Source organism: Lepus europaeus, chromosome 9 (assembly GCF_033115175.1).
Source record: "Lepus europaeus isolate LE1 chromosome 9, mLepTim1.pri, whole genome shotgun sequence".
In the NCBI taxonomy this organism is placed as follows: domain Eukaryota; kingdom Metazoa; phylum Chordata; class Mammalia; order Lagomorpha; family Leporidae; genus Lepus; species Lepus europaeus.
In genome coordinates, this window is record NC_084835.1 from 96,222,375 (window position 1) to 96,240,694 (window position 18,320).

An 18,320-nucleotide genomic window follows, 5' to 3' on the forward strand; every position below is an offset into this window, starting at 1 on the left:
GAGACCAGGAGGAAGCACCTGGCTCCAGGCTTCGGATCAGCGTAGCTCTGGCCATAGCAGCCATTTGGGGGGTGAACCAACAGAGGGAAGACCTTTCTCTCTAACTCTGTCAAAAAAAAAAAAAAATCTAGTGTGTATTTTACACTTGTGGCCCATCTGAATGTGGAGATTTCAAGAGTTCATAGTTACATAAGGTTAACAGCTACCGTTCTGGACAGAGAAGCTCTAGGAAGATACACAAGAAGCTAGTAACAGTAGAACTGGGCAGCAGGAGGAGAGATGTATAGGAACTTTTCATTAATTACTGTTTTGTTCTTTTTCTATTTTGTACCATGTGCATATATTACATATTCAAAAAACGAATATATCCCCAAAATAAATCACAAAGGTAGATTCTCTGGCTTATTCCTATAAATCTTGCACACATATCTACACAGGTACAAACTGATATACAAAGAAAGTTATCTACTGCACACCACGAGACTGGAAACAACTTCAATTTTCATCAGTATAGAGTGATGAAATAGTGATCCATACAGAGTGGGGCACTCATTATGTACTGACATAATGTACAAAATGTATTAGTAAGTGAAATACATGACCATCTGTACTAAAAGGCAATATATACACAAAACTGCGCATTTAACATAAAATCTCTGAAATACATGAAAACCTGGTAACACCACAGGTCTTAGGGAAACAAGGGGCAATCTGGCAAAGAGTTTTCACTGTGTATTCTTTAATTTCTAATTAAAATAATGGACTACCTATTTAAAAGTTCACCTTTCCTATCTAGCTGTAGATATTTTTACGTATCCTGCTTTGCTTCAATGATATTTAAGTCCATCTGAAGAGTATAATTCTTCCATAGAGTTGTGAGGCTTCTTTCCCCCAAAAGCTACAGATGTCTTGGCTTTGGCTATTTTTTTAGCCTACATTTCCCAAAGTTCTTAATCCTTTCATCAAATGGCATTACAACCTCATCCCCAGATACTACCCCCTATTTTTGCAAATTCCTCAGGACCAACTTTTTCTTAAAAAAAAAAAAAATCTTTTACTTATTTGCAAGGCAGGGTTACAGAGGTAGAGGCAGAGACAGAAAGAGATCTTCCACCCACTGGACTTACTCCTCAAATGGCCACAATGGCCAGGCTGAAGCCAGGAGCTTCATCTGGGCCTCCCACATGAGTGCAGGAGCCCAAGTACTTGGGCATCTCCTACTGCTTTTTCCAGGCACATAAGCAGGGAGCTGGATTGGAAGTAGAACAGCCAGGATTCCACCCAGCACTATATGGGATGCCGGCGCTGCAGGCAGCAGCTCTACCCACCACACCACAACACCTACCGTAAACAGCTTTTTCTTAACATTGAGTGATTTTTTTTTTCTAGTACCTAGGAACTTCATCTTAAAAATCAATAATACGGCCGGCGCCTTGGCTCAAAAGGCTAATGCTCTACCTAGCGGCGCCGGCACACCAGGTTCTAGTCCCAGTCGGGGTGCCAGATTCTGTCCCGTTGCCCCTCTTCCAGGCCAGCTCTCTGCTGTGGCCAGGGAGTGCAGTGGAGGATGGCCCAAGTGCTTGGGCCCTGCACCCCATGGGAGACTAGGAGAAACACCTGGCTCCTGCCATCGGATCAGCGCGGTGCGCCGGCCGCAGCGCGCCGGCCGCGGCGGCCATTGGAGGGTGAACCAACAGCAAAGGAAGACCTTTCTCTCTGTCTCTCTCTCTCACTGTCCACTCTGCCTGTCAAAAAAATAAAAAATAAATAAATTTTTTAAAAAATCAACAATATGCATAAGAGAAAACTCATCTTGGGTTTTATCCAACATTTCCTTGTGTTTGCAATGGTAGGAATGGTCCTGTATCTGTTCCACAGTCAATTAGTGTCATTTTAAGAAACTTCATAGAGTAATATAGTCAATAACAGCAAACACTGAAAAAAGCAGTATCAGAATCAAGAAAAGATTGCTCAATTTGGCAGTGGATTTAGAAGGGCAGTGGGAAGGAATATTTGAAAAAGAATGGTAAAAAATCATAAGGTTGAAGTCAAGAACAGAGGAGTTACACACAGAAAGCAAATGTAGATTGACCTTTTAAAAAGTATGAAGAGTATGGGTGCCAGTTCGAGTCCTGGCTGCTCCTCTTCCAATCCAGCTCTCTGCTATGGCCTGGGAAAGCGACAGAAGATGGCCCAAGTCCTTGGGCCCCTGCACCCATGTGGGAGACCTAGAAGAAGCTCCTGGATCCTGGCTTCAGATCGGAGCAGCTCCAGGCATTGCAGCCAATTGGGGAGTGAACCAGTGGATGGAAGACACCTCTCTCCGCCTCTCCTCCCTCTGTGTAACTTTTTCAAATAAATAAATAAATCTTTTTTTAAAAAAAAGTATGGAGAGAAATTTCAATATCTTCAAACCAGAAAAATATAAAATTTCCCCCAAATACCTATATGAATTTTAAAAAAGAAAATCAAAGTTACATATTTTAGTATAAAATACTTGAAATATGATAGCGCTGCCTCATCTGGGACACTGCTAGTTCCACTCCAATAGTGTAAAATCAGTCTATTAGATTCTTGGCATCTATGTTCAAATATATCATGCCAAGCAGAGACAAAAGGCAGTGTCACTAATATCCTGGAACTTCATAACAAAGAAATTTTAGTAACCAGGGCAATAGAGCATTGAAGTACATAAAAACCGATTTTTCAAAAAAAGATTTCTCAATCCTCACTGAACCACGTACTTTCCAAAGTAGTAAGCTAGTGAGGAAACACACTGCCAACTGGAAACCTAAGTTGGCCCCGTGGAGGGTGCTGTGCCTTTTAAACAAAAGCAAACAAACATTCATCTGTTCCATTTTATGAACTGTCAAAACCTAAGTGAGAGTACGAATTGAACCCTGGAAGCCAGCGTCAGGTCAGTGAAAGTCCCCATGACGGAGGGTTCTGCTGTGTAGAGACGTCTGTCCTTTCCCTTTGAGTTGTGCTCCAGAACCAGCTTGTGAACATGCGGCTTACGTACCAGTCTATCATTCCCAGACTGCAAGAAAGCACCCATCAGGCGACTACACAGCAGCAGGAATAAACATCAGGTACTCCTGCCCGTCCTGCAGCAGCACCTAATACCCACGTCAGATCACGTGGGCTGGTACTCCGGCGGGGACAGTTCAATTACAGCCAAGTCTGGAGTAGCATTGTCCAAGAGAACTTCCTCCAACAGTAGAAATGTCCTTCATCTCTGCTGTCCAATACAGCTGCCATTAACCACATATGGCTATCTAAAGTTAGGTTAAAATCAAACAAAAGTAAACCTGACACTCAGTTCCTCTGGCCCGGGGGCCACACTGCCAGCACTGCACAGTCGCACGTGGCTCGCAGACACCTCAGAGAACACAGTCCTGTTCCTCAGGGGTGCTTCAAAGGCTTCCCAGGGGCAGCAGGAGGAACACCATTCAGGAAAAGCTCCAGCCACCGCTCATGCCCGCTCCACAAAGCAGCTCGACCCCTTTCATCTGGTCTACATTTTGCGATTCCGCATAGTGCTTTTTAAGGCTTTCTCTGGCTGCTGCTGAGTGCACTGGCATGCATGCTTTAAGCATGAAAACTACTGGTTTAGAACAGAAATGGCCAATAAACCTCAGGACACTGCTCAGTCCTCCTGATACTTAAAACATTTTAAAAAGCAAAGCTTCATTAACCAGCTAACGTGAACTACAGCCTAACCAGTTGGCCAGGATGTATTTAAAAAGTTGGTCTAAACATGGAAAATTTGCATTCATTGACACAAATAAACCATCTCTAGTAAACAAAAAATTTCCATAGCTCATTCAAGTTGAGAAAAGACTCAGGTCCAGCCTCTACCGCACCACTTCCAAGGAGCTGAGGCTGTGTCCTCTAGGCCCACTGCCCCCTACTTTGAAATGAAAGATATGACTGAGACAGAGTGTTGCATTAGTATCTACAAGACCTCAGCCATCAGCTCTGCTGTTAACTTGCTGTTAGCGGCTGAAGCCACACAGGAAAGTGCAGTTCACTTTTCAAATAGACAAAGCAGGAGATCACATACTTACTAAGATACTTCCTCACCTCCAGAGTCTTCTGATGTATAAAGCTTAAGGCCACAAACAGATGGACTTCCAATGGTTCAAAATCATTCTTTCTTGCTAACTACACATTAAGTCAGAAATTACCCTCATTCCCCCACAAAAAGAAGGGAGGTGTGGAATATTCAAGGAACTGCAGGTTTTCATGTGCAAACTAGACATACTACCTAACAGACTGAAACCAAGTACACTCAATTTCCACTGTTCTCCAACTCTGAGGTCAAGATAATCCCCAATCTTAAAAAAATCCAGACTATGGGGAAGAATTAAAGACAATTTCACAGCAAATTCAAATGGTAATGAGAGTGAATCACTTTAGGATTTGTTTTCCCTTAAGAGTATAAAATTAAAAGATACACTTGAATTACCAAGTACCTGTCTTACCAGTGCGATCAGTTACAATTTAGAATCCATTTAAGGAAAGGAGAACCACTCAGATTCCATAATGTAAGTCACAGAACTACCTTAATAGTTCCACCCATCTGGTCAAGTTAGAGGCAGTGTCTAAATCCACTTGGCGTGGCCAAATCATATTCTCCCTACTTAAAGTTGCTGAATTGTGGGTGAGTGCTGTGGCACACTGGCCTCTGCCTATGGCACCAGCATCCCATATAGACACCGGTTCCTGTTCTGATTCCTCCTCTTCCAATCCAGCTTTCTGGTATGGTCTGGGAAAGCAGTAGAAGATGGCCCAAATGCTTGGGCCCCTGCACCCATGTGGGAGACCTGGAAGAAGTTCCTGACTTCGGATCAGCAAAGCTCTAACAGTTGCGGCCATCTGGGGAGTAAACCAGCAGATGGAAGACCTTTCTCTCCTTCTGTTTGTAACTCTACCTCTCAAATAAATAAATAAATAAATAAATCTTTTTAAAAAAAAATGCCATTTGGGGCCAGCACTGTGGCATAGAAGGTAAAGCTGCCCCAAAGCCAGCATCCTATATGGGAGCTGGGTTTGTGCTCCACTTCCTATCCAGCCCCCTGCTAACAGTCTAGGAAGAATGGTTCAAGTGTCTGGGTCCCTGCCACCCATGTGGCAGGCAGAAGCTTCTGGCTGTAGAAGGCTGCACATTTGCAATCATCTAGGGAGTGAAGGAGCAGAATGATCCCTCTGCCTCTCCCTCTGCTCTCTAACTCTGATTTTCAAAATAAATAAATAAGTCTCTTGTAAAAAGACATTTTAGGGGCTGGCACTGTGGCACAGTGGGTTAACGCCCTGGCCTAAAGCACCAGCATCCCATATGGGCGCCGGTTCTAGTGCCGGCTGCTCCTCTTCCGATCCAGCTCTCTGCTGTGGCCTGGGAAAGCAGTAGAAGATGGCCCAAGTCCTTGGGCCCCCTGCACCCATGTGGAGACCTGGAAGAAGCTCCTGGCTCCTAGCTTCGGAATGGCGCAGCTCCGGCCGTTGCGGCCATCTGGGGAGTGAACCATCGGATGGAAGACCTCTCTCTCTCTCTCTCTGCCTTTCCTCTGTGTAACTCTGACTTTTAAATAAATAAATCTTGGCCGGCGCCGCGGCTCACTAGGCTAATCCTCCGCCTTGCGGCGCCGGCACACCGGGTTCTAGTCCCGGTCGGGGCACCGATCCTGTCCCGGTTGCCCCTCTTCCAGGCCAGCTCTCTGCTGTGGCCAGGGAGTGCAGTGGAGGATGGCCCAAGTACTCGGGCCCTGCACCCATGGGAGACCAGGAGAAGCACCTGGCTCCTGCCATCGGAACAGCGTGGTGCGCCGGCCGCAGCGCGCTACCGCGGCGGCCATTGGAGGGTGAACCAACGGCAAAAGGAAGACCTTTCTCTCTGTCTCTCTCTCACTGTCCACTCTGCCTGTCAAAAAATTTAAAAAAATAAAAAAAATAAAAAAATCTTCAAAAAATAAATAAAATGACATTAGAAAATTTATTTTTACTTTATTGGAAAGACAAAGAGATCTTCTCTCCACTGTTTTACTTCCCAGATGCCTGCAACAGCTGGGGCTAATCAATGCCAAAGCCAGGAGCCAGGAATTCAATCTGGGCCTACCACATGGGTGGCAGACCCAAGCACCTGAGCTATCACCTACCACCTCCCACATTACGCATCAGGAGTATGCTGGAACTGGAAACTCAGTGGAGACTGGAACCCAGGCACTACAATGTGGGATGCAAGTGTCTTAACTACACCAAACACCCACTCCCTATTTTTGTTTTAAGGCTCAATGCTAAAATGGAGTGGATGGTTTAAAAAGTAACTCTGAGGTAGGAAAGTGGATAAGTGGATCTTAAAAAGCTATCAAAGCCAATAATGGATGTAATTGACATATAATAGACAAGAAGCCCTCAAAAGAGAAACTGGCCAATTGTCCACATTCACTCTGTCCTAGAAATCTAACACACTCTCAAAGCCCAAGTGAAAAGTTTCACATGACACTCCTGCACAACAGCAAAAAGAATGACTTCCTCTGAAGAAAAGGTGTGACACAGGGTGCTACACCACTAAGATCGCCACCATTCGTCACTTCTGGATAGCACAAAGGCCATTTCTGTCTGGAGTCATGGCTCTCTGAATGGCAGATAAATCAGTTATCCCGGTCATGGTAGGTATGCGGGTCTCTCACGAAGTCATTCACTACATCATAATGTTCTACCCCTTCAGGAACATGTGTTAATCATCCTGAATGACAATCTGAAGTATATTATGTAGATTACTGCACTCTTAAAAAGATTTTCCCAAACGTGATTTAAGCTAATTGATTAACACTCATTACTAGGTTTTCAAGTCTGGTCCTGTTCTCAAAGGCCCCAGACATGCTAGTCAGGCTTTGCAGATTATCTCCATTATCCTCACCAGGCTGTTATCTGTTTTTCCTTACAATAGACAGTAGGTTAACAGTCCCTGTCCTCCTCCCCACCCGCCTTGAGGCCTCCCCACACTACCCATAATCTACTTGCTTCTAATCTCCTGTGGGTTTAGAAGCCTGATAACTTGGCTTGTTAGAAACATTTTAAATACATGCCAACAGGTTCTGATTAAGGTTCTCAAAGGCTCTCCTATGCTCTAAGATATGGACTTGGACAATTTAGCCACTCCGGGTCTTTCCTGCTTAAAGGCTGCTTGTCAAGGATAATAGTGTAGGCAAAATATGTGGATTAGAGAAGAGCCCAACAGGGGCTGGCACAGCAAGTTAACACCCTGGCCTGAAGCACCGACATCCCACATGAGCACCAGTTCAAGTCCCGGCTGCTCCTCTTCCGATCCAGCTCTCTGTTATGGCCTTGGAAAGCAGTGGAAGATGGTCCAAGTGCTTGGGCCAATGCACCCGCGTGGGAGACACAGAAGAGGCTCCTGGCTTCGGATCAGCTCAGCTTCGGCAGTTTCGGCCAATTGGGGAGTGAAGCATTGGATGGAAGACCTCTCTCTCTCTCTCTGCCTCTCCTCTCTCTGTGTAATTCTTTCAAATAAATATAAATAAATGAATCTTTAAAAAAAGAAAAAGCCCAACAAAGTGAAACTCACATCCAGAAGAGAGCAAAAGAAGAGGACCCTATGTCTCAGGCAATGGAAATCATTTAATCCCCACTGTTACAGTAATAGGCAGGCCTTACTATACTTATTTTCTAGAGTTGAGTGATTTACCCAATATTGTAACTGAGAAACCAAACGTCAACCTAGAGCTCTGAATCAAAAACCCAGGCCTCTCCTTCACCAGACAGATACTGCTACCAAACCCTTACTCTGTTTTGACACCTTATTCCTAATTCTCTCACCCGACCCTGACTCAGGTTTGCTTTTTCCCCCTTAATCAGTTTTCATAACTACAGGGCAACAGGTAATCAAATTAAACTGCTCTGCAGGTGTGTCTCTGCTCAACCACAAACTTGTTTCTGAAAGCTCGGCCATACCTTCAGTTTCTACAGACCACACACATTGAAATACAGTGGCTGCTCCAGTGATCCCACGAGTTCACACTACACGTCTTCTCCAGTACCTTCTTGTCCAAAGCACAGAGAGCACCGTGAGCTCACTGCCGCAGGGCTGTGTGCTCCCACACTTAGTACACTATCTTACTCAAACACCAGGGAATGGGGCAGAAAACATCAAGTGTCCACTTTCCTAATTACATTAAGGAACAGGGATGTACTGATTTGCTGTGAAACACTTTATTGCCTAGCCCACAGTCTGAGACACAGAAAAAAAAAAAAACATTGAATAAATGTGACTTGTCCACAAATACAAGTTGTTCAAGTAACGTATAACCTCTCCTAAACCAGTTTAAAATTCCTTACACATTTTTTTTTTTAATTATTTATTTGAAAGACAGTTACAGTGAGGCAGAGAGAGAGAAAGGTCTTCCATATGCTGGTTCACTCCCCAGATGGCCACAACGGCCGGAGCTGTGCCGATCCGAAGCCAGGAGCTTCTTCCAGACCTCCCACACTGGTGCAGGGGCCCAAGGATTTAGCCCATCTTCTACTGCTTTCCCAGACCATAGCAGAGAGCTGGATCGGAAGTGAAGCAGCCAGGACTCAAACCAGTGCCCATATGGGATGCCAGCATTGCAGACCAGGGCTTTAACCTGCTGTGTCACAGCACCGGTCCCTACTTCACATTTTTTAGATTTATTTGGGGCCGGCACTATGGTATATCAGGAGTGAACCAACGGATGGAAGACCTCTTTCTCTGTCTCTCCTCTCTCTGTGTAACTCTTTCAAATAAATAAATAAATCTTTAAAAAAAGAAGAAAAAAGATTTATTTGGGGGCCAGCACTGTGGCATAGCTGGTAAGGCTGCCGCCTGAGTGCCGGCATCCTATATGGGCGCCGGTTCAAGCACTGGCTGCTCCACTTCCAATCCAGCTCTTTGCTATGGCCCGGGAAAGCAGAAGATGGCCCAGGTGCTTGAGAGAACACATGGGAGACCTGGAAGAAGCTCCTGGCTCCTGGCTCTGGATCGGCCCAGCCCCGGTCCTTGCAGCCATTTGGGGAGTGAACCAGTGGATGCAAGACTGATCTCTCTCTCTGCCTCTGTCACTCTGCCTTTCAAAAAATAATTAAATCCTTTTTAAAAAAAAAAAAAATTATTTCTTTGAACAGCAGAGTGACAGAGAGGGAAGGAGAGACAGAAAGGTCTTCCATCTGCTGGTTCACTCTCCAAATGTCCCAGGCTGGGCCAGGCCAAAGCCAGGAGCCTGGAAGTCCAGCTGGGTGGCAGGGACACAAGTACCAGTGCTATCACCTGCTGCCTTCCCAGGCACACTGGCACTGAGATATGGGGTGTGGGCGTCGCCAAGGGTCCCTACATTCCACATTTTCTGATATACTCTTGTAATATTTAGTGGAAAACCACCTTGCTTTTACAGAAACTGCGGGCCTAAAAGTGGCTCCTCTGCGCCCATCAAAACAACAAGTCTCCCTTCATCCTCTAAAAACTCGTTTCCAAAATATGAATAAATCTCTATCTGCCAGAATGCTCTAAATACGGCTTTTACATACACCACAAAATCCACTTGTATTTAAAACTGCCACAAAATGGGGCCAGCGCAGTGGCTCACTTGGTTAATCCTCCACCTGCGGCGCCAGCATCCCATGTGGGCACAGGGTTCTAGTCCCGGCTGCTCCTCTTCCAGTCCAGCTCTCCGCTGTGGCCCGGGAAGGCAGTGGAGGATGGCCCAAGTGCTTGGGCCCCTGCACCTGCATGGGAGACCAGGAGGAGGCACCTGGCTCCTGGCTTCAGATCGGCACAGCGCCAGCCATAGAGGCCATTTGGGGAGTGAACCAACAGAAGGAAGGCCTTTCTCACTGTCTATAACTCTACCTGTCAAATAAATTAAAAAATAAAAATTTTTAAAAAGTGCCAGAAAATGAAGTTTTGGGGTTCTTAAAGCACAATCAGTCAAAACCAAACAAGCGTAAGAAAAACTTTCAAGGCTTCAAAGTCAAAACTGACAATTTACAAAACGTAAAAATTCAACAAGTCTCTGACCAGCAGCTAAATGGAGTGTTTTTAACTCCCACTCATGCATTTCCCCCCAGTGTGAAGCAGTAATATTTTAACACTGTGATTCTAGTACTTACAATATAAAAATGCAAGGGGGCCTCTTGCCATCTTGAAGTAGAAACCACCTCTTCCTATTAAACACAACTTGTGCTGAAATACAAAAATCCATCCCCAATATTCCCACTTAGGAGTTAAAACACACACCAAGGCTGACAAACCACAAACAGGAAATCACCCTGCACAATTTCTTACAAGACTATATTATTTCATTACCGATTGTGTAGAAAATTAACCTCTTATGACAAAGCACTGATAGGTTACAACCTTGAAAAACCCAACTTTTTTGTTGAACACCTAAAATCTAAAACCACACTGGAAGGTGAATGTATAAAAAGCACACTCTTCCGAAGAGCAATTTCTTACTAACACTCCCAGAAATGGACGTTTCCAAGCTCATTACATTAAACACAGCCAACAAACTTAAATTCAATGAAATCCAGATTTCAACAGCGAGAGGGTAAGCGGGCACTTGCTTTAGCAATGTTCAAACACATCAACTGTTTATATTTACCATCACAGCTACGTTTATGTGAAAACTAAGAAACCTTACAAACAAAACCGCTGTGTTTCAGAATTTAATACAAACGTCTGCACATGACTTTCTAGGTTAGGGAATTCTCTAAATACCCTGGGTAGGGGTTTTTAGGCAAATAAAAAACCCTCAACCACGATGCACTGATGAAACACGTTTTACATTCCTTCCATCGCTGTTACATTTGCCTCTCTAGTCCATGTACCAAGCAGTTCAAAACTCATTTAACTATCTAACAGCTCTCCACCAGACGAGAACTTTTAAAACTGAGGTCGAAAGTAGAACAGCCTATGTACGTTCTGTACAGTAACGGCAAATTTACTCCATCAGACTCAAGAAACGCATTCTTTTCAGTGGTACAGGTTCAACTCATGTGAAGTTAGAAGAAAATGACAAAAAAAACCTTTTTGAACCTTAATTCATGTCAGGAACTTCTGGAAAAAAAAAAAACAGAATTACTGCAAAGTACTTTACCTGATCGTCTACTAACAATTACTTTACAAATGGCGTTTTACACAAGTTTAGAATACCAAGTCAAGATATTCCACACGGTAGCAAACAAGAATGCCTGTTAGAAGCACAACTTCCCAATGCGTCCCACCTGCAGGCTTTTCAAAAAAACACAAAGGTTTGGTAGCGACGAGCGGGCGGTATTTAGCTTTTCAAGGATCCAAAGGAAAACACCAAAAGCAACGTTTTTCTCGCGTCTTGGATCAAACGAGGGTGTAAGTAGCGAGGCAGACAGACCAGCGCCTGGCCCACGGCAGAAGGTCCCACCAGAGAAGGCGGGAGCCGAGCGGCGACTGCGCGCGGCCAGTCCGCAGCCCGCGGAAGGCGAGGGCGCCGAGCAGGCCGGCCCCGGGAGCAACTTTGCCGGGCCGGGCCGCAGCCTGCGCGCGTTCGAGAGCGCACACCGCCCCTCGCAGCCCGCGGCTCTCACGGTTAACAAAGGTTCCAGCACCACAAGACAAAAAGTGGAAGCAAAGTACCAGCCGCTCCTCACGCGCTCCCGAGCTCCGGCCCTCAGGATGGAGCGACCGCGGCCGCAAGCCCCCCGAGCGCGCGGCGCCGGCGACCCGGGGCTCCCTCCTCGCGGCCGGCGCGCCCACGGCCCCGAGCTCGCCCCACCCCAGCCCCCACCCCGCCGGAGCCATGTGACCCCGCCAGCGGCCCCGGCCGCCGCACGCACACACACCCCTCGCCCGCGGCCCGCGGCGCCCGGGCCGTACCTGCGCGGAGGCGCCAGGTCCCGCCCCGTCAGAGCCGGGGGGCCCGGGACCTTTTGTTCCGTCCGCTTCCGAGGGGATGGAGGGAGCCGGCAGGCCGAGCAGGGGACGGGAGAAGGGAGGCGGAACTGAGAACGCGCTCGGCGCCGTCCCCCGCGCCCCGCCCCCAGGCCCGGGCCCGGCCGGGCGCCCCGCCTCGCGGCCAGGGTGGGGGCCCGGCCACCGCCCGCGGGCAGGAGGGGGTGGGGACGCGCGCGCCCCGCCGCCGCCGCCGCCGCCCCTCCTCCCCACCGGCGCGCGCCCGCCCCCGCCGGCCCACCTCCGCTTCCGCCCTCCGCCCTCGGCCGCCGGCCGCCGCGGCGCCGCGCACCCACCTCCGGGCGGCTCGCTCGGCGCTCGCGGGCTGCAGGCTGGCGAGCTGCTCCTCCGCCGCCGCGGCCGCGCGGGTGGACCCGCCTCCCACCCCGGGCCGCGAGCCCCGCCGATTCGCCGGCGCAGCCCCGGGGCTGGCACCCTGCCTCCCGCTGATTGGCGCCCCCAGCCGCCCGTTAGGGCGCGAGGCACGCCGGCCGAGCGCCGCGCGGGGCGCGCACGGAAGACGGAGGGAGCGGAGGAGGGAAGGAAGGAGGCCGAGCGCCGCGGGAAGGGCCGGGGGGCGAGCGGGACGCGGGGAGTCGCGGGCCACCGCCTCCCACCTCCCTCTGCCTTCGGCCCGCCCCGCCTCCCGGCCGGACCGGCGGCGCGCGCAGCCAATCAGCGCGCGGGGAGCTCGGGGTGTGAGCCGCGCGTCGGGGGCCTCGAATCGGAAGGGAGACGTCGTTCGCTGATTGGTCCCGCCTCCCCCGTCGAGCGTGAGGCGAGGCGCGGCGCGGCGCGGCGGCCGGGTGGGGTGGGACGGCCGCGGTTTCGCTCGAGTTGGTCGTCGGCGCGCTCAGGGGCGGGGAGCGGAGGGGAAGAGCCGTACCCCACAAGGCCGGGGCGACGATCTCCGGCGGCCCCGTGGCCCCGGGCCCTCCCTGGCCCCTCGCCAGCGCCGCTGGGTAGCGGCTGTGGGAGGCGGCCGGCCAGTTCCCGCTCCGTCCTGAAGCCGAGAGCGTGCACGTGCTCCTGTCCCGGGGGGGCCGCTGGCCTGCCCCAGAGGAGGGGACACGCGTCGGCCAGCGAGAGGGTCCTGCGGAAGCCCGGGTACCGGGCCGGCGGCTGGCCGCGCCCGTATGCAGATGAGCGCGCTGTGGGCGGGGCACCGGGGGGCGGGCCCGAGATCCGTTCTGTGCTTTTGGGGTCGGGGTAGGAGATAGCGGGTACTTTTGTTAAACCTGAACCTTGGGCCCACCGTCAGTAAAAATGACATTGGTAATGCGCGTGCAGATTGGTCCTTGCGGAGTCTGGAAGATGAGCACCCGGCGCACTGCCCCCTCACTGCTAGTTTGTCTCCCCTTCCTCTTTGCTCCCCGTGCTGGCTGTGTTCCTTGGCCCCTGTTGGAGGCAGCAAGGCCCTAAACTGCCCAAGCACGCACAACACTTAGGCGCAGTTTTCTTGGTTTTATCTTGAGGGCACGCAAGCCCCTGAGAACTGTTGAGCCCAACTAATCACGCGAAAGATTTCTTAAGACCCTACTAGTGGGGCCAGCTTTGTGGCTTAGCGGCCTAGGAAGTAAAGCTGCTGCTTGCGAGGCTGGCATCCCACCTGGGTGCCAGTTCGAGTCTAGACTGCTCCACTCCCCACCGGCGTCCCTGCTAATGGCCTGGGAAAAGCAACTGAAGATGGCCTACGTGCTTGGGCCCCTGCCACCCACGTGGGAGACCTGGATGACGCTCCTGGCTTCCTTGTAACCCTCTGGGGAGTGAACCAGCAGATAGAAGATCTCTGTCTCCACTCTTTCTGTCCATAACTCTGACTTCCAGATGAATTAATCTTAAAAAAAAAAAAAAAAAAAACAACTACTAGTTAGGCAGTGAATCCCATAGGACTGAAGTTGAACAGACACTGAGCTCACACAGGTAGCTGGTGGCAGGAACAGGACAGTTTGCTTGGCTGGATGTCCAGCCTCATCCTCTCGTGGTGCTTACTTTCTAACGTAATTGGAGACTCTAGAGAAACAAGCTACTCTAGCAATACAAGTCAGTAATCAGGAGGTACTAAGTGAGCATTTGAAACAAGTGTTTGACGTATACTCCTCTTCTCAAAAACCGGGCGTCCCTTGGCCGGCGCCGCGGCTCACTAGGCTAATCCTCCGCCTTGCGACACCGGCACACCAGGTTCTAGTCCCGGTTTGGGCGCCAGATTCTGTCCCGGTTGCCCCTCTTCCAGGCCAGCTCTCTGCTATGGCCCGGGAAGGCAGTGGAGGATGGCCCGAGAAGCACCTGGCTCCTGGCTTCGGATCAGCGCGGTGCGCCGGCCGCGGCGGCCATTGGAGGGTGAACCAACGGCAAAGGAAGACCTTTCTCTCTGTCTCTCACTGTCCACTCTGCCTGTCAAAAATAAAAAGTAAACGGGGCGTCCCAGAGGAGGGTGTCTTCAGATGCACCTTGAGAGATAACTGGCCTTCCCACAATCCCTCAGGTTTCCCAGATGCCCTTGCAAACTGCCCTTCATTTCTGCCATCCTGCTCACACACCAAGAACGTTTCCCCGGAGAGCTGGAATGAGGAGCACGAACCCTGGAGCCAGGGAGATTGCAGATTTGGATTCGGCTGGCAGTCCCCCGAGCTGTGGTCATTTGGCCAGTGGAACTCACCTGCAATGATGCCTGCTTGGAAACTCTTGTGCAATGCTTCATTAAAGTTATGAAAGCAGAGAGCACAGGGCTTTGAAGTTAAAGGAAAGTCAATGGTTTGCAGACCTCTAGGCTAAGATGAACCTACTCAGCAGAAATTCTTCCTTAAACAGTTTCCTTGCGAGGTTATTGCATTGTCCGTTTGGAGGCAGCTCTTACAACTTTTTAAAAGGGGCTTGAGAAAAAGCTAGGAACACCTCCGGGCCTCCGGCTTCCATGCTCCAGAGCCGTCAAGGAGGACCATGGAGGGCAGAGCCCATTCTTGGGTTTGGGTCCTTGTTTCTGCTGATACAAGTCGACAATTTTCCCTGATATGAAATGGCATATAAACAATGGCCCTGGTCACACCAATATTTTCTCCTATTGCATTGGGTGTCCACCCGGGTAGTGGGAGTAGGAGCAGAAGCAGGAATGGCTGGGATTCCGGGAGAATCTGTACCGAGTGTAGTTCAAGCAGATTTTGTTAAATTCATTTACTTATTTGAGAGGCAGAGCACTCCCATCTGCAGTTCTCTCCTAAAATGCCCACCATGATTGGGACTGGGCCAGGCCAGGTCAAAGCTGGGAGCCAGGAACTCCATCAGGGTCTCCCACGTGGCTGACAGGAACCCGGTTACTTGCTGCCTGCTACATTAGCAGGAAGCTGGAGTCAGGAGCTGGAGCCAAGAATCAAACCCAGATACTCCAGTATGGGGTGCAGTATTTTCACACTGGCCTTTTACCTCAGGCCAACTGCCCACCCTGAAAAGATTATTTTTCATATTTTTATATATTTTTTACAATTCAATAGGCAATATGTCTGAAGTCTCACTTAGACCATCTCTTCAAAGTATCAGACTCCGGGTCCATAATTCTTCCATTTAGGAAGCCTTCCAGAATCTGTAAGATTGGGGAAAGGAGAGGCTACCAATGTAGTCCCCAAGTGGCTTAGAAATGAGAGCGTGTCTGCTGTCCCCTCTGTTAGAAATGCATCTAAACCAAAGTGGGTCAGGACAGAAACTGAAGGCACGTAGAGCAGCGATTGCCATGGCAACAATCGGCTTGGAAATCCACTAGGGTTCCTCAAGATCTATCAGTAGGTCCCTATCGTATACATTATACTGAGCGAGTCTTATTTTTATATGGACAACACCAAGTTTAACCCTTCATTACACATGACGTTGCAAAGCCCATAGAATCTGAATCAGTTCAGGAGGGAAAAAAAGTTCAATGTGATAGAAAGAAACATCAGAAAAATGATAATGGTGGCTGCTCCTGGAAGGAGCTGGAGGGTCATGAATGGAAAACTTAAATTGCATCACTGATTCTTCTGTAGTTCAGTTTTTAAAAAATATACCCATGTGTTGATTTTTGTTGTTGTTGTTGTTGTTGTTGACAGGCAGAGTGGATAGTGAGAGAGAGAGACAGAGAGAAAGGTCTTCCTTTTTGCCGTTGGTTCACCCTCCAATGGCCGCTGCGGCCGGCGCATGTCGCTGATCCGAAGCCAGGAGCCAGGTGCTTCTCCTGGTCTCCCATGCGGGTGCAGGGCCCAAGCACTTGGGCCATCCTCCACTGCCTTCCCGGGCCATAGCAGAGAGCTGGCCTGGAAGAGGGGCAACCAGGATAGAATTCGGCGCCCCAACTAGGACTAGAACCCCATGTGCTGGCACCGCAAGGTGGAGGATTAGCCTGTTAAGCCACAGCGCCAGCCCCCATGTGTTGATTTTTTTCAAAAGGCATAAGTCATACTCCATCTTCTCTCTGATCAATGTGCAAAGCCCTTCCTGGCTTCCCCAGCCCAAAGCTGTATCACTCACCAATGAGTTGTCCCCTTACAGAGGGATAGACCATGACTTCTCTTGGATGAATGTCTTGGTCCATTAGTTTAGTCTGAGGCGGTTTCCTGATTTTTCTTGTGTGTATATTTTGTCTCCGCATCGGCACTGTCAATACCTGAAAGACAGAGACAGTTCATTCTCAGTTGTCCTCCCACATCCCTACCAAAATACTGAATACAGAAAGGTGAAACACAGCATCTGTGCCACAGAAGAATGATACGTGTGCCACAGACTGCAAGCATTCCCTGTGACTCTACCCCATCCTTCCAGCTCGCCCTTACCCTCGATACAACTGTTAGAGCTGGTCTCAACAGCCAAGTTCTGTATCTGCTCATCCTACTGGGCCTAAGTTGCAGGAAGCATTAGCAAGGCAAGCAAAGAGCCAATGATTTGCTACTGAAAGGACAGTGACACTAAGTGAGGCAGTCTTAGTACAAATTGTAAAGAACCAATGCCAATGTGTGGGCTTACTTTCACCATAAATGATAATGAAAAACCTAGCACTAGCTGCATTTTTATATTGATACAATGAAATTTGGTGTTTTAAATGAATTTATGTCAATATCATACACAGCATACACCCAGTCCTTCTTTACATGCTAGGCTGTGCTAAAAGTAAAAAAAAAAAAAAAAAAGTGACATCTAATGGGAAATGCTAGAGGCAAGAATCAGACACATGCTTGTACAAGAAGAAAACATTAAGTTTAACAGGTATTCTTCAGGTATCTGGTATGAGCCTGCCATAAAAGTATTGGTTGAACATGATGGAAAACTTCTTGTTTTTTTGGAATTAAAGATAGAAAGAAATGGAAAAAGAAGTTGGTTCTGCTTGAGAGAAAATAGATGGCCAAGCAAGTTATATTTGTCATTATTCTCTAGCTATTCAATAATATTTCTTGTCTCTGTATTTGAAGACATAAATGATCATTGAATTAATTGATCATTGGACAACTAATCCAGTAATGTTTCAAATATTACTTGGGAAATCATAAAGGCACTTAAATATTATCTGAGATGTACATATTCTGGGAAAAGACTAAATAGGGGCCAGTGTCTAAACCTGAAAAACAATATACAAGTTGTTTAAAGCTCTATTGTGAGAGAAGATTATGTGGTAGTCGTATGTCAACAATAGGGCCCTCTGCCTTGATTGTAATTGTCTGTGTGTGACAATATTGACTGAGCCAGGCGGCTGCTAGGCAGGATAAGTGTATGAAGGTATAATACTCTGGGAAAATTTCAAGCGTATTAGCATAATTGCTCTGATGAAGACTGAAGAGCTTATTTAACATAGCTGACTGCAGTAGACAATAGATGCATAATCAGTGTCCTAATGATTGAATTAATGAGCCCCAATTGTTTGTCCTTACTGTAAACAGTCCTTAGCCATGAAAAAGACATTTTGCTGAAGCAGTCCAACAATTGTGTTAGCTGATGAGTGGCCAGAATATAATTAATGGTAGGAATGAGCCAATTCCTGTAGGGCCCGAGAGACTGCAGTGGTGGCTCTCAAGGGATACATTATGTGTGGCTTCACGGAGGTTTCCTATAGCACTTCCTTATCTTCATATTATCCCAGAGCCCCACTCTATGCTCTTACTTTTCAGTTAAGGAAGCTGAGGCCCGGGGCCTCCCCAAAGGCCTGTGACAACTTAGTACCAGGGAATGTACACCTCATACCTGTCTTTTCTGCTCGGGCACTGCCTGCCCCGGGCTGCACCCCCACAGTCCCTACCCTTCACCCCTCCTCAGCCCCCCGGTTCTCTACCTTCACTGCATATGTCCTAACCAACTATTCCACAGTGGATATGGCGGCACACTTCCTAACCATGTCCAC

The 18,320-nt window shown here is 48.6% G+C and overlaps 1 protein-coding gene across 5 annotated transcripts in view; it reads right to left on the reverse strand.

Annotated features, from left to right (window-relative positions):
* Positions 1-12,329, reverse strand: part of SMAD2 (SMAD family member 2) — a 93,141-nt gene extending 80,812 nt beyond the window's left edge. The window contains exon 1 of one of the 5 annotated variants that reach the window (XM_062201636.1): positions 12,265-12,329. The gene's annotated coding sequence lies outside the window, so the exon portion shown is untranslated. Of the gene's footprint in view, positions 1-10,149; positions 10,454-11,265; positions 11,397-11,653; positions 11,719-11,893; positions 12,030-12,264 lie in introns of those variants that run through there. The other 4 variants (XM_062201635.1, XM_062201639.1, XM_062201638.1 and 1 more) reach the window with 4 other exon arrangements.
* Positions 12,330-18,320: the final 5,991 nt, after the last annotated feature.